Genomic DNA, 16,478 nt, shown 5'->3' with positions numbered 1-16,478 from the left:
GCACCTGCTTCCCATGTATGAAGTCCTTGAGGTCCTGGGTTTAATCCCTGGTACCTCCTAAAAACAAACAAACAAACAAACAAAAACAAGAACTTTCATCCTATGTAGTAGACTGATTGCAAAAATGGCCCCAATTCTCATCCCTACTTGTATACCTTGCAAAAAGACTCCTATCAAGAGGTCAGCCTCTTTTTCTCACCTTTCCCTCATTTTCTTTCATAAAACTGACACTTATTTTACAATTTGATGTTTAGTAAAAAAAGAAAAAAACACATTACTTAATGACCACAGGAGAATCAACATACAATTTTGTTAACCAAATTTAACTACTTTAGGTATGGTTGAGAAATAACACATTAAATAAAATGTGAGCAAATTAAATTATTTTTTTCTTGGTTTGTTGAAATTAGGTACCTTTTTAAATCTTGCAGAATTTTTTCTGCAATGATTGTCATGACTGGGAATAACATTTGTTCATTTCAGGAAACTCTGAAAGGAAACATTTAGTTAAGAGAAATAATTTGGAAATCCTGCATAAATGCTGGTTTGTAGAATATTTGATAATTCCATAATTGCTTTTTGTAATAAATTAAAAATTTTAAAATTATTGTACCAATATTTGTGAAAACCATATCAAGCATGCTCCTGCTTGAACTTTCCAAAGTTCCTGGTAAATTAAATGACTGGAATACAGTGGAAACTGCTAAACTGATGTTCAGGAGTATACTTCAACCTAAATGAAATTCTTGAGACACCTAATACTCCTATTTTTAATTTCTTGATTCTCCAGTTTATGGTGGCATTGTCTATCTTGACTCCTTTCCCAGCCATGGCAGCCTCCCTAGCTTAGGCTACTTCCCTCGTGAGAATATGTAGCCTCCTGGGCAGGGAATGATGGCATTTCAGGCAGATAGTTCAAGGGCTCTTCACTGACTGTCTTGCTGCTGATTTTCATTTAGACTTATAATAATAATTGTCCCTCATCTTTTTCATCTCTAGTTAAGATCCTGCTTGCTCTCCATTCTCTGTCTTTTAGGCTCATGCCTGAATTTCAGCCTGGGCCCTGTTCTTTCTTTTGTCCCACCCCTAATCATTTAGGAGACTAGGGGAAAAGTAAAAATGTAGACTCTCATACTACATGGACCAAACTCCTACATTGGTAAATATACCTTTATAGTTATCTGGAAGACCAGATTTGAATTTAGAATTCTTGGACTCTTTGGAGTTCCCCAGCAGAATGTGGCCACATGGGGAGAGTTGATCCCAACTCTAGCCCAAGGCCAGTCCCTTCTTTTTCTTGCTCATCTCTGTACTGCATGACAAAAGGACTTGTACAAGTAGGTAGCCATCATGTCTATGTGCTATCCACAGCCCTTACAACAGAGCCATTTGGCCACCCAAGGGAGTGTGGATACAGGAAAGAGGCTTCAGAAATAGGCTTTGGGCCATTTGGACAGGGAATTTCAGGGCCCAGAGTACCTAAAACATGATGCAAAAGGGGACTATGCTTCTAAGTGGCCCATTCCCTTGGATTCTGGACATATGATCCCATGGGTAGGGTCATGACTGGAGAAAGACCAGAGTGGGGCCTTCTAAAGTATGGGGCCCAGGATAGGTTCCCTCTAACATGGGTGTAAGGGTGGTGTTGCCTTTATCCTCTATCAGAGGCCTTTGAACTTGCCCTTCTAGTCTTAGTTCTTTCTCCTTTTTGCCAGTCCTCAAAACTAATCCTGAAGTATGAGGGCATTTTTAATCCAATATTCTATAGCCTGAAGACCTTTTTGGAGTAAAGGAGGGATATAAATCTATATTTTAAATTTTTCTGTCAGTTACTATATTGTGTAAAAGTGACAACCAAAATTGGTGGGTATATTTGGGGAAATATGACTTTAAAATGTTGATCCCTTGCATAGAGAGTATGAGATTTAGAAATCTTGAACAAGGTGGGGTCAGCCAGCAGCACCAAGGAGCAGATGATCTGAACATTCACGTGAGTGTCTTTCTGAAGTGCACCACAGTACAGATGGACTAGTACCCATGAGGCATTCCACCATTATTTCCAAATTTTCTCAGTCACACATGCTTAGGTGAACAGTCTTACAATATTAGATTTTCAAAGTCTAGGATCTATAGGGATATCTATTTTATATTTGATATTAATTTTATGTGACTTCTCTCTTTTTCTCCTAGATCAACATTACCAGAGATGTGTCGATTCTATTAGTTTTTTCCAAAAAAAAACTTTGTTGGTCGTATCTACTGTATCTTTGTTTTCTATTTCATTCAGTTCTGCTTTTATTTTCTTTCTTTGACTTTTTGGAGACATTTTTCCTGATACTTTCCTAATCTCATTAATTTTTATCCTTTCTTCTTTTCTAATACACAAATATATGGCTAAAATTGTCCTTTTAAGCTCTGCTTTGGTTACATCTCTCTAGGTATTAGTATATATTTTTTGTATCTTTTATTTTAAAATATTTTCTAAATTTCTAATTTTACAATAGCCCATGCATTGCTTAGAAGTCATTTGTTCATTTATTTTTGGGGATACTTTAGTGACTGTAGCAGTTTGCTATTGCTTATGAATTCCAAAAATAGATATTTGATTATGTTTGTGAACTGGTCTGTTATTCTGGGCATATTAGTATTAAATTGGATTGGATTCAGAGGTTTCACTTTTACTTGATTAAATAATGGTTAAGGCCTTGATTGAGCCACGTCAGTAGGATATTGAGTTCCTGTCCCCTTGGTGGATGGAGAGTCACAGAGAAAACAAGTGAGAAGAACCTTTCACCTGATAGTTTACATCTTGCCTTTGGGAGTGAGCAGAGCAACTGAGCCTGGAGAGAAACTAGCCCCAGGAGAAAGATGAGACTTATCCCAGCCTACAGCTGATATTAGAAGAAGCTGGGACCATGAAGTCTTAAGAAGAGAAAGGCTAGGTCCTGGCAGACATCAGCAGCCATCTTGCTCAAAATGTGGCAACAGACTTTGGTGAGGGATTTAACTTATGCTTTATGGCCTTATGACTGTAAGCTGTTACCCCAAATAAATGCCCTTTTATAAAAGCCAACAGATTTCTGGTATTTTGCATCAGCATCCCTTTGGCTGACTAGTCAATACAGTGACCATTTCTGTTGTTGATTTCTGGTTTAATCACATTGCTGTCAGAGAATATGCTTTAAGTTTGAAATTTGTTGAAACTTGTTTTATGGCCCAGTTAATCATCAGATTTTGTAAATTTTCATTTATATCTGAAAAGAATCTGTGTTCTGCAGTTGTCAGGTACAATGCTCTATATACTTCCATTTTGTCAAATTACTTTAGCCTTATTATCCAAATCTTCAAATGACTTACTGTGGTTTGTTATATGATTATTCTATCAGTTACAGAGAGACATCACTCTCTATGACTTTGCGTTGTTTTGTTCCTCCTAATAATCCAGTGGGTTTTGCTTTATATATTTTGAAGACATGTAATTAGGTATTTTATTAGTCAGCCTGTTAGAACCCTGTGAGGGTTCAGACTTCCTCCTTCCTCTCGAGGCCCATTGGGCCCAGCTTCTTCCAATCTCAGTTGTAGGCTGGAGGACTCTTTTCTTTCTGGGCCTGCTCAGCTGCTCAGTGCTCTGGTCTCTTCAGCTGCAAACTATTAGGTGAATGGCTCATCTCTCTCCATGGGGCCACAGAATCAAAGTCCTCTTCCCTGTCTATGGAGCTCTCTTTCTTTTCTCATGTATTGTTTCTGTGTTCTGCTTGATTGTCAAGTTACAAGGTATTGTTATTAATATCATCTTATGCAGGTACTGTTCATTTAGATTTACCTACATATTTATCACTTTCTTTGTTCTTAATTCCTCCTTATATGTCAGATTTTCTCCTGAGGACCATTTTCCTCCTGCCTGAAGTGTACTTTTTATAATTTAACTAGGGTCTGCTAGAGATGAATTTATGTCTCATTAGTAAATGTCTATTTTACTCTCATGTGGGGAAATATAATTCTAAGTTGGCAATTATTTTCTTCCAGAACATGAAAGAGATGACTTTGCTGTCCTCTGGTTTCACTAATTCTATTGAAAAGTGAATTGTATGTGACTTCTGCAGCTTTGAAGTAATCTTTGCCTGAGATTAAAATTTTCTCTTTTCTTTGGTTTTCTGCAGTTTTGTGGAATGTATCAAAGCATATATTTCTTTTTCCCACTTGATATTCACTGGGATTCTTGAATTTTTAAATTGCTATCCTTTATCAGTTCTGGAAAATTCTCAGCTGTTATCATTCCAGATATTGTCTCTGCCTCATGTCTCTAAAACCTCAATTAACCTCATGTTAGACTTCTGACTTTATCTTCCATGCCTCCTAACCCTTCCTTCATATTTTTAGTTGTCGTCTTTCCTCTTGCTGCATGAGAGAGAATGTCTTCTGAATTATCTTCCACTTTTCTCTAACTTCATATAATCTGTTTATCTGTCACATCTTAAAATCAAATTTATTGAGGTATCATTTATATACGATAAAATGCACACATTTCAAGTACATAGTTTTATGAGTTTTGACAAATCATGATATAGACTATAGTATATGTTAATATAACAATTTCCATTTTCTTATGCTTAATGTTTGCATTGTATATCTTTAAAGTGTACCAATTATATATGACATATAATTGAGTATTGCTTTTTTATCCAATCTGACATTCTTTGCCTTTTGGTTGGAATATTTGGTCTACTTATATTTAATGTAATTGTTCATATGTTTGGATGTATGACTGTCATTTTGATATTTGTTTTCTACTTGTTTTATATGATTTTTATTCATTTTTCTTCTTTTCTTGACTTCTTTTGTGTTAATGCTTTTTTAGTATTCCATTGTAATTCTACTGCTGATTTATTAGTTATATTTCTTTGCATTATCTTTTGGTGCTTGGTCTAATATACATCTTTAGCTTATCTCAATCTACTTATACTTAATAGCGAATTGCCTTAGATGAAAAATGGAAACTTTGCATAGAATATAATTTCATTTATATCCCTACATTTTTTGTAAGGATATATATATATATTACACTTTCATTATATATGTTATATTTACATAGGTTATAATGCCAAAATTTTTCTTCAAGCCATTATATGTCTCTTGAATATGTTAAGAGAATCACATACATACATTATTTCTAAATTGATGAAAATCTAGGGAATTAAAAAGCTCTCCCTCTTAAAGGACACAGTGATATTTGAATTGGAAAGAAAATTATTTCTTATTGTGGTAGTGGAAACTAAAGAGAGCATACATGAAGTACTGGAATTCTATTCAAGGTTTTTAATATGTTCGTGTCTATTTTTTTTAAAAACTTCTCTCCCCTTCCTCGCGGCCCCCTCCCCCCCCCGCCCAGTTGTCTGCTCTCTGTGTCTATTCACTGTGTGTTCTTCTGTGTCCACTTGTATTCTTGTCAGCAGCACCGGGAATCTGTGTCTCTTTTTGTTGTGTCATCTTACTGCATCAACTCTCCATGTGTGTGGCTCCACTTCTGGGCAGGCGGCACTTCTTTCGTGCAGAGTGGCTCTCCTTACAGGGTGCACTCCTTCTGCGTGGGGATCCCTTATGCGGGGGACACCCCTGTATGGCAGGGCACTCCTTCCACACATCAGCACTGCACGTGGGCCAGCTTCACCACATGGGTCAGGAGGCCCTGGGTTTAAACCTTGGACGTCCCATGTGGTAGGTGGATGCTCTATCCATTGAGCCAAATCGACTTCCCTGTTCATATCTATTTTGTAGTCAAAGTTTCAGGAAATCAAATGATAATGTCCAATATCCTGTTCTAATTAATGTGAGAAACTTCTCTCAAATTAAAAGAATGAAAAATCATTTTGCAAGTTCATTTAAACTTTATGTAAAACAAGATGACCTGGAGGGCAGGATTTATACTGGGAAAAGAGGTTTAACAGAGAGATTGATTAATTTGAGACCAAAGTTCTGAGAAAAAGCAGATAACATATTTATCATGGGGAAAACTTTCCACCTCCTTATGCCAAAATGCCACTTAAGAATTATTTGCCAGACCTTTTGATACTAGAAATGTAATCATCTTTATAGTTAAGTTTAAAAGTGTCATTATCTTAAGATACTTAAAATCGTTTTTCTTTATCGAACAAATGAGATAAAGCAGTTGCAAATATTTCTTAGCAGAGCCGAGATAAGAACCCAGTCTCCTAACTCAAACTTCTTTTTTTTTTTTTTTTTTTTTTTTTTTTTTTTTTTAATTTTTTTATTTTTTATTGAATTTGTAATAATATTACATTAAAAATATATATGTGAGGTCCCATTCAACCCCACCCCCCCACCCCCCCTCTCCCCCCCCCCAACAACACTCGTTCCCATCATCATGACACATCCATTGGATTTGGTAAGTACATCTTTGGGCACCTCTGCACCTCATATACATTGGTTCACATCATGGCCCATACTCTCCTCTATTCCATCATGTAGGCCCTGTGAGGATTTACAATGTCCGGTGATTACCTCTGAAGCACCATCCAGGGCAGCTCCATGTCCCGAAGACGCCTCCACCTCTCATCTCTTCCTGCCTTTCCCCATACCCTTTGTCCATTATGTCCACTTTTCCCAATCCAATGCCACCTCTTCTATGTGGACACTGGATTGGTTGTGTCCATTGCACCTTTATGTCAAGAGGAGGCTCAGATTCCACCTGGATGCTGGATGCAATCCTCCCATTTTCAGTTGTAATCACTCTAGGCTCCATGGTGTGGTGGTTGTCCTTCTTCACCTCCATCTTAGCTGAGTGTGGTAAGTCCAATAAATCAGATTGTAGGTGCTGGAGTCTGTTGAGGCTCAGGATCTGGCTATCACATTGTCAGTCCAGAGATTCAAATCCCCTAAATATATCTTAAACCCCAACATTAACTGCACCTCCAGCACATTAGCATGAAAGTCTTATGAAGGGAGATCCCATCTGAGTCCAGATTCATCACACATAAACACCATTTCCAAAGAGGGGCCATCTGCCCTGGTAGTTAACCCCATCGGCCATGACCATAACTCCCATGGGTCTCTTTAGCCCTCAAAGGAACCAATATCTGGGGGTTGTATCTGCTTTATCTGTCTCTCTGACTCTGCTCAGTTGTGCATGAGGGCAAACCTTCTGCCAGCCTCCAGACTCTTTTTTAGAAACTCGTAGCCATATAAACTCATTTCTCCTTTCCATTTCCCCCTTACTTTAGGTCAAACAGCATTTTAAAGTCATGGTATTTTATGTAGACATGGATATTCTGCTGATCCGCATTGAACCTTCCATATAAGGTCATTTTCCAGTTGCATCATCAGTTGGTAGTTGATAGTGGTCCCTCGTTGCCAGGGAGGCTCATCCCCGGGTGTCATGTCCCACGCTGGGGGGAAGGCATTGCATTTACATGCTGAGTTTGGCTTCGAGACTGGCCACATTTGAGTAACATGAAGGCTGACAGAAGGGAATTCCCAGGCACAAAGTTGCTCTAGGCCTTGTTATTATTTTGGGTTTATCAGCTCACAAGCATAGTCATTAGTATCAGGGGCTCACTGTTGAACCCTCACTCCCTCCCGGTCCCCACCACTGTACCTGGGAGACTGTCGCTGCTCCCCTAGGGACCACGACAGAGCACCACTGGCCGGGAACCCAGTACCCCCCCTACTGTGGTTTTTAATTGTTGCCACTATGAGTATATCCAAACATTACCATGCACCCTGGACATATGTTCTGTACAGCTCCCTGTCAGTCATATATCATCTGTCATTGGTATCCCATACCAGTATCCCTCCATTGCCATTGTTGAAACACTCTGTGATCCAGAACTCCCCGAAATTTGAAGCCCAATATAATGTCATGGTCCCTTACTAGGGAATGGCATATAGCGATGAGTTTAAAGGATAGATAAAGAACTTGGATAAAGTTAGATAAAGAACTTAGATAAAGAATGTTGACTTGAAAAAATTCCACATCCTATTTCCCCCCCCCCCCTAATTATTCAGCTTTTCTTCACAGGAGTCCTAGACCACAGCAATGTATATATATAATATACAGCACTCCCACACATCCACCAGAAAACCTTTTCCCTTCCACAGTGATACTCTTACGCCCTATTCATATCATATTTACTTAAAGTGATGTACAGAGTCTGAGACATTAGCTTTCTAACAAGGTGACATCTGTATTTACATTATGGTGCATACTTTAGGATACACAGTTCTTTACATTTTTAGTTATCCTATGTTTTACATTATGGTTTACATTATCAGTCTGTCATCTCCTATATGTTATGGTGTAATATTACATGTTTTATATCCATCCTTGTGTACTCTCAAGAAACTCCTCTCTTACCCCCCATTTACTTTGGTTCCACACATTTAACGTCCATTTTCCCTTCCACCTTAGTGCCCTCAGTGATAGCCAACCTCCGTTTCCTGAGGAGCCACTTCCAGAGATAGATGGAATAGTGTTCAGGGCCTAACTTGCTCAACTGCCCCAATGCCCTGGGAGCCACCCTTTCTCTCGAGGGATACAGTTCCCTCTATTGGATGGCATTAGTCCTCCCCAGGATGTGGGTCCACCCCCACTCTCACTACTTGGGTTTCTACCCCATGGTGTCACCCACTCTGGCAGAATGAGCATTTAGACATTCCCCAGGAGCCCGTCCTGCATCGGACCCTCCCCTCCGAGCATTCTAAACAGGTAACCCTCTTTATTATATTTTGATATGATTTTCTCGGCATTTTACTCTCCACCAACACCTGACCCTCTCCTGGTTCGTATGCTACCCCTCCCTCCCCCCACTTTTGGGCAACGTTACCCACCCGTCCCTCCCCAGCCACCCTCAAACCCGCAAAGCCCCAAGCAAAGGCAACCCCTTGCCCCCCTTTTATCTCTTCTTTGTGTTCATACTTACCACCATCTCGTCTTAAATTCCACCCCTGCAGACATCGGCTCATATCCTTCCTCCACCCTCCGATTTCCTGCAAGCCTATCGTTCAGTCTCTTGCTATCTAGGGCAGCTTGTTTATTTCATATCATTGAGGTCATGTAGTATTTGTCCTTCAATGTCTGGGTTGCTTCACTCAACATAAGGTTCTCAAGATTCATCCATGTTATCACATGTGTTTGTAGTGTGTTTGTTCTTACAGCCGAGTAGTATTCCATTGTGTGTATATACCACATTTTATTGATCCACTCGTCTGTTGATGGGCATTTGGGTTGATTCCAACTTTTGGCAATAGTGAACAATGCTGCTATGAACATTGGTGTACATATATTGGTTTGTGTTCTTGTTTTCAGTTCTGCTGGGTATATTCCCAGCAGTGGTATTGCTGGGTCATATGGCAAATCTATGGCTAGTTGTTTGAGAAACCGCCATACTGTTCTCCAGAATGGTTGGATCCTTCTGCATTCCCACCAGCAGTGGATGAGTGTTCCCCTTCCTTCACATCCTCTCCAGCACTTGTATTCTTCTGTTTTTTTCATAGCTGCCAATCTTATGGGTGTAAGATGGTATCTCATTGTGGTTTTGATTTGCATTTCCCTGATAGCTAGAGATTTGGAGCATTTTTTCATGTGCTTTCTTGCCATTTGTATTTCTTCTTCGGAGAAGTGTCTGTTTAAGTCTTTTTCCCATTTTTTAAATGGATTGTTTATCTTTTTATTTTCAAGATGTAGGAGTTCTTTATATATGCAAGTTATAAGTTTCTTATCAGATATATGATTGCCAAATATTTTCTCCCACTGTGTGGGCTCCCTTTTTACTTTCTTGACAAACTCCTTTGAGGTGCAGAAGGCTTTAATTTTGAGGAAGTCCCATTTATCTATTAGTTCTTTTGCTGCTCGTGCTTTTGGTGAGATATTCATAAATCCATTACCTATTACAAGGTCCTGTAGATGTTTCCCTACACAGCTTTCTAAGGTTTTTATGGTCTTGGCTCTTATATTTAGGTCTTTGATCCATCTTGAGTTGATCTTTGTATAAGGTGTGAGATGGTAATCCTCTTTCATTCTTCTACATATGGCTATCCAGTTCTCCAGACACCATTTTCAAACTTCTTTATACCAGGTTGTTTATCTCACACAGTGATGGATGCTCATTAAAATGGACCATAATGTCCACACCAGCACAAAAGAACGTTCATGGGGAAACGGACTTTGGCCCAGTGGTTAGGGCGTCCGTCTACCACATGGGAGGTCCGCGGTTCAAGCCCCGGGCCTCCTTGACCCGTGTGGAGCTGGCCCATGCGCAGTGCTGATGAGCGCAAGGAGTGCCCTGCCACGCAGGGGTGTCCCCCGCGTAGGGGAGCCCCACACGCAAGGAGTGCACCCATAAGAAGAGCCGCCCAGCGCGAAGGAGGGAGCAGCCTGCCCAGGAATGGCGCTGCCCACACTTCCCGTGCCGCTGACGACAACAGAAGCGGACAGAGAAACAAGACGCAGCAAAAAGACACAGAAAACAGACAACTGGGGGAGGGGAGGGGAATTAAATAAATAAAAATAAACCTTTAAAAAAAAAAACAAAAAAAAAAACAAAAGAACGTTCATGGGCTTTTAGTTAGCGCTGGCCAGTGTAAGGAAATGACTGGTCTTGTCCCTGATTCATGAGTTCCCACTTAAAACGCCTTGTTACAGTCTCCATTGGAATAACATGGCTAACTCTGTAAGCACTTTCTTTCTTTCCCTGCAGGTGGGGTTAACAACTGCAAGCTCTTAAATGCCCAGAACACAACTCTTTTTTTCTAAGAATATGGCTTTTCATATTTTAGTGCTACATATCTAAAAATTTTCTTAGACTTTAAGAGACTCCCAGAAGAGGTTACTGCAACCTCAGTCCTAAGCAATTGCTCTCTCTTCCTGCTACTTCCTTTTTACACTAGCATTTCAGTGAGTTCTTCCAGCCCAAATTACTGTGCGGTTTCAAGTTCACTGCTCCACCTTGCCCTTAGCCAGTGTCTTACTTGTGCCATGAGGGCAATACAATTTTAGGGTCAAAAAGAAGGGAGCCATTTTTCTGGGGAATTCAGAAAGGCCTCAGCAAGGTATAATGTCTTAATTAAGGCTTATAGAATATGTAGAGAAAAACTAGAGGAAACAGCAGCTGCATAGAAACGAAGGCAAAAACACCACAAGCAAACCCAACCTAGTACATTTGGGATAATTAAGCAGAACGACTGGTGCTTTGAGTGGGGAGGGAGTGATGGAACTGGATGAAAGTTGGATTGTGAAGCAAATTATGTGCCCAGCTAAGAAGTTTAGCATTTACCTGCAGGTAATGAGGGGGTAATGTTTTTTAAAATAATCTGATTTGTATTTTAGGAAAAATATTTCTGAAGTTTCTAGGAAACATTAATTGACATGACAACTAATAAAAGTAAGGGGAACATTTAAAGATAATGGTAGTTTGCATGTAGAGAAGGAGCTAGATCTGAGAAAGATTTCTGAGATCTAATTGAAAGGACTCGGTGATTTATGGAATGGAAGAGGAAGGTAAGAACTGAGTGTAAGCCTGGGAGATTGGCCACATGGTGATGCTGTTAGCTGAGAAGGGGACACCAGGAGTAAAGCTGGGGTTCAGAAGAACTTGGAATTATCACAGCTGCTTTATTGGTTAGTGTAAGGGGGAGGTTAAGGTCTCCCTCCATTCCTCTCTCAGATCTCCAGCTCTTCTCACTAAGCATGAAGAATTGACCAGATTCAGGTTACCAGTAGAGCTCCATTTACTGCTAGGCAGCGTCTCTAGTCTTTGGCGAGTTCTAGCTCTCTCTCAGGCTGCAGAAGGGCCAGCTCTTTCTCTTTTTCCTATGAGGTTCCTTTAAAAATTAACAGCTTTATAAAGGTGTATGTGATGTACAATAAACCGCATGTATTTAAAGTATGCAATTTGATGAGTTTTGACATTTGTCTATGCTCGTTTTATTTTGCTTTCTGTTTCATTATTTTCCACTCTGATTTTTTATTATTTCCTTTCTTCTACTTATTTTGGATTTAATTTGCTCTTCTTTTCTAGTTTCTTAAGGTTGATGCTGAGGTAATTGATTTGAGATCTTTCTTTTTTTTTTCTAATAGATAATGCTATAAGTTCCTTCTAAGTACTGCTTTAGCAGAATCACCCAAATTTTGAAATGTTGTGTTTTTCTTTTCATTCAGTTTAAATTACCTCCTAATTTCTTCTTTAATTTATTCTTTGACCTATGGATCTAGTAATGTTTTATATAGCTTTGAACTACTTGAGAATTTTCCAAATATATTCTTGTTTCTGATGTCTAATTTAATGCCATTGTGGTAAGAGAACAAACTTTGCATTATTTGAATTCTTTCAGACTTAGCACAACTTATTTTATAGCCCAGAGTAGGTACTCTACCCAGTACCCCATTAATCTTGAAGTTTGCCAGTATGTCTCGTGTGAACAGTCACTATTCCTGGCCCTGTGTTAGCAGCTGGTACTCTTCTCTCTAATCCTTACAGCTGGTTCTATTCCCAGCCTTGGAGAGATTCCTCACATGCATTCCCTCATAAGGACTCAGCGGAATAACTAAGGGGGAATCCTCGGCAGATCTCCCAAGTTCTCTCTGTATGAACTTCTCTGCTTTCTGGTGCTGTGTCCTCAGAATTCTCATTGCCTTGTTATTTCCAGATTCCAGCTCTTTCTCCTCCAAGAGAGTCTGCTGGACTCAGTCTTGGTTTCCCCACTCTGCATTGTGGCCTGGAAACTCTTTCAAGTCAGTTAGCTGGGGCAGTCATAGGGCTCTTCTCGTGTTTTTCCTGTCTCTTGGGTAATCACTGTTTTTCCTTGAATGATTTACAGTGTCTTGCAAAACACACTGTAAATATATTTTGTCTATTGTTGTTGTTTAGGTTATTTCAGGTATGAGGGTAAATCCAGTCCCTGTTACTCCATCTTGGTTGAAGCCTAAGTGTCCACCTCTCTCCTTTTCTCTCTTCTTACAAGAGGCTACAACAGTAGTTTCCCTACATGGGAAGAGACCCGGCCACCTCCTAAGGATTCACTCTTTTCTCACATGTCAGCCAGGGCAGGGGGTACTGCCTCTTAGCCACAGCCTAAGCAAGGGAATAGGCATTTATGTTTGTCAACATTTACTGTTGTAACAAACAATCCAGAAGCCTAAGTGACTTATAGTACATTTATTTCTTCTTCACATTACATGAAGTTTTCACTTGGCTGAAGTTCTTCTGGGCTCTGCTAAAGTGGCTTGGTTCAACTGGACTTGCAGAGGCTCAGTTCAGCTCCACACATCTTCCCATTCCAGAACCAAGGATGAGGGCATTCTATTTTCTTGGTGGAGGGCCAGAGCTAGAGGCACAGAGCTAAACTATGCAAACACATTTAAAGCTTCTGCTCACTCACGGCATCTGTCACATCTGTACACATTCCATTGGCCAAAGCTAGTCACTAGCCAAGACCAAAGTCAAATGTGTGGAAAAGAACACTCTACCTACAGGGAGCAGGGCAAGGATAAAGAAGGAAAGAATAATTATGAACAAACAATACAATTTCTTGCAGTATTGAAGGCTTGTTCTCTTCTGCTATATTTTCTCTACCATGTGCTCTATCAACACCATGGATTTCTCTTTATAATATTGAACACATTATAGTAATTTCACAGATTAGTTTAAGTCAGCATTTATTTATGTAATTATCTGTCTTTCCTCCACTAGAAAATAAGATTCATAAATATAGGGCAATGCCTGGCACAGAGTAAGCAGTAAATATCTGTCAAATGAATGAATGAATGTCTTTGCTTACTTTCTCAGGGCACTAAGGAATGTGCTAGATTGGCTATGATTAGGTGCCTAGGATCAAAAATGGTAACTATGGTACAGTCATGCTTGTCAGAGAGCTCAGTCCTGGCACTTGGCTCAAGAACAAAAAGCAAAGTGGATCTTTGCTTTCCTTTGCTATTGTTTCCTGTACATATATGTTCCTTAACTTGTGAACATAAGAAACTGGGATTTGGAACAGGACCTGGTTCTGGGTATAATACCAAATGAATACCTTCCATAAACTCACCCCAGTTTTTACCCCTGTCATAGTCTAGGTATACTGAGTGAAAGTAAGAAAATCAATACCAGATGAGAAGATGAAGACTCCCTCACTGGGTAAGGCATCTGATGGTGTTTGAAATTTAACATTGCATCCATGTGAGCCCCAACGGCTGGGTTAGGCTCCAGCAGAGCTTTATATGGAGCTGTTGGCCTTTGGATTCTTAGTATCAATATCTGGAGGTAGTATTAGATTAGCTACGCCAGATCATCTTGTTTTGAACTCTGTCCAAGAGCAAACTCTGGGGATCCATGTAGCTTATAGTTGGGCATAGTAACATCTGAGGATTCTCATAGAGTACCCTTGGGCATAGCAACCATGGAAATTAATATCATATATCCATGGGCACCCCAAATCACCAGGACCACTTGTTTTCAAGTTGGCTTTGTCCATTTGGGAGTAAACTTAAAGCGGCCTTCAATGGCATTGCTAAGTTTCTATTTCTTAAGCTGGGTCGTAGGTGTACAGGTTTTTGTATGGTTATTTTACATTGAAAAAACTTATATGTAATATACATTCTTTTTTACATATCAATTCATCAGATGGGAAAAGATCAAATAACTTGATAACACGCAGTGACAGTGAAGATGTGGATGAGCAGGCATGCTCATGAGTTGGGGGGAATGTAGATTGGTACAATCTTTAAGGAAGACTATTTGACATACCTATCAATAGCACATTGTCTCTGTCCTGGCACTTTTCCCTTATGAATATATTCTATAGGTATATCTGCACAAAGATCAATGTGTATAATGATATTCACTGATGCTTTGGTTGTAATAACAAAAGATAGACGGCATCTAAATGTCCACCAAAAATGAAGCCCTTAAAAAGTACAAGATAGCTCTTTATGTATAATAGGAAATGAATTCCTTAAGGTAAAGCACAAAATAAAAAAGTAAAGACAGACCAATGTGCAAAATATGTTAGCATTTATTATATGTATCCCTGGAAGAATACCTAAGAAAGTAGTTAAGAGAGAGTCTTTTAAAGACAGGGTGAAAGGTATATGGAAGGCATATATTAGCTATTTGAAAGTAAATAAATAACTTTAAAATAATTGCAAGAAAGAAGAATGGAAGGGGAAAAACGTAGGGAGGAAGGGAGGGAGGCAGCAAAGAAGGGAAGGAGGGAGGGTAATGAGGAAGGAAAGGAAAATTCCAAAGAGAAATGAATGATGCTAACAAAAAAGTAATTAATATGGCTGAATTGAAAAACATGTATAAAGACCTGGAGGGAGAGAAACTGGAAATATAAGCAGGAGACAGGTCCCAACGAGCCTTGAATACTCTGCTAAAAGGTTTGTCTTCTATCTTGAAAAACATGGAGAGCCCTGGAAGCATTTTAAGGGTAATGAGGTCAGATTTACTGTAACTCCACAGCACTGGGTGGATAGAGGTCGGAGGTGAGGAATAAGATTGGAAGAGGCCAATTTGGAAGCCAGAAGCAATATAAGCCTAAGGGTGAAGAGAAGCAGGAAGAAATGAGAGGAACTTGATCTCATGAGCCATTGGACATAAGGAGCTAGGGTGAGGGAAGGGTCTGGGATGCTTCCCAGGTGCCTATGGGGTCATGCTGGATGACTGGACCATTCACATAGAAATGGAAATACAGACAGACAGCTGGTTTGCGGTGGGGGTGGAAGACAGTAGGAAGCAAATTCAACAGACTTAGCCTCTAACTTTCAGTATCAGAAAAGCTCAGGTGTTTTAGTTTCTCAACTACTAAAACAAATGTCATCAAATGGGTTGACTTTGGAATGTATTGGCTCATAGTTCCAGAGGCTAGAAGGCTAGCTTCCTCCCAGGGTGCATATCTTCTGACTAGCTGGCAATCTTTGGAGTTCCTTGGCTTTTCCATCATATGGCAATGCATATGGCCATGTCTCCTCTTTTCACTTCTGGGATTCGCTCACTCCCAGCTTCTGGCTGCTCACTGCGGCTTCTCCTGTTTCAAGAACTTCAGCCCTGATGGATTAAGGCCCATCCCTCACTCAGTTTAGACTCACTTTAACTAATCACGTCTTCAAAGGCCCTATTTACAAGTGGTTCACACCTACAAGACTAGGGGTAAGGACCTGAACATGCCTTTTGTGGGGGATATGATTCAATTCAGAACATCAGGTAACACTCCACAATTTGAAGAGACACAATTTCAATTGATGGTAATCTATTTGTCGATATTGTTCTAATAACATAGTATGTAGCACATTTTAGAGGGAAAAATCTATACAATCCAAAATTTATTTATTAAAGATTATAGATGAGATGATTACATAAAGGCAAGGGAAGTTTTGTTTTTTTCCAGCAGAGTCATATTTTGTTGTTGTTTAAAACAGCTGGGAGCAAGTCTGAGCAGTGATTTATTCATAATAGAATCCATTTGAAAAA

Source organism: Dasypus novemcinctus, chromosome 5 (genome assembly GCF_030445035.2).
Source record: "Dasypus novemcinctus isolate mDasNov1 chromosome 5, mDasNov1.1.hap2, whole genome shotgun sequence".
Classification (NCBI taxonomy): Eukaryota; Metazoa; Chordata; class Mammalia; order Cingulata; family Dasypodidae; genus Dasypus; species Dasypus novemcinctus.
The sequence above is the reverse complement of the archived record's forward strand: the minus strand, read 5'-3'. Positions refer to the sequence as shown.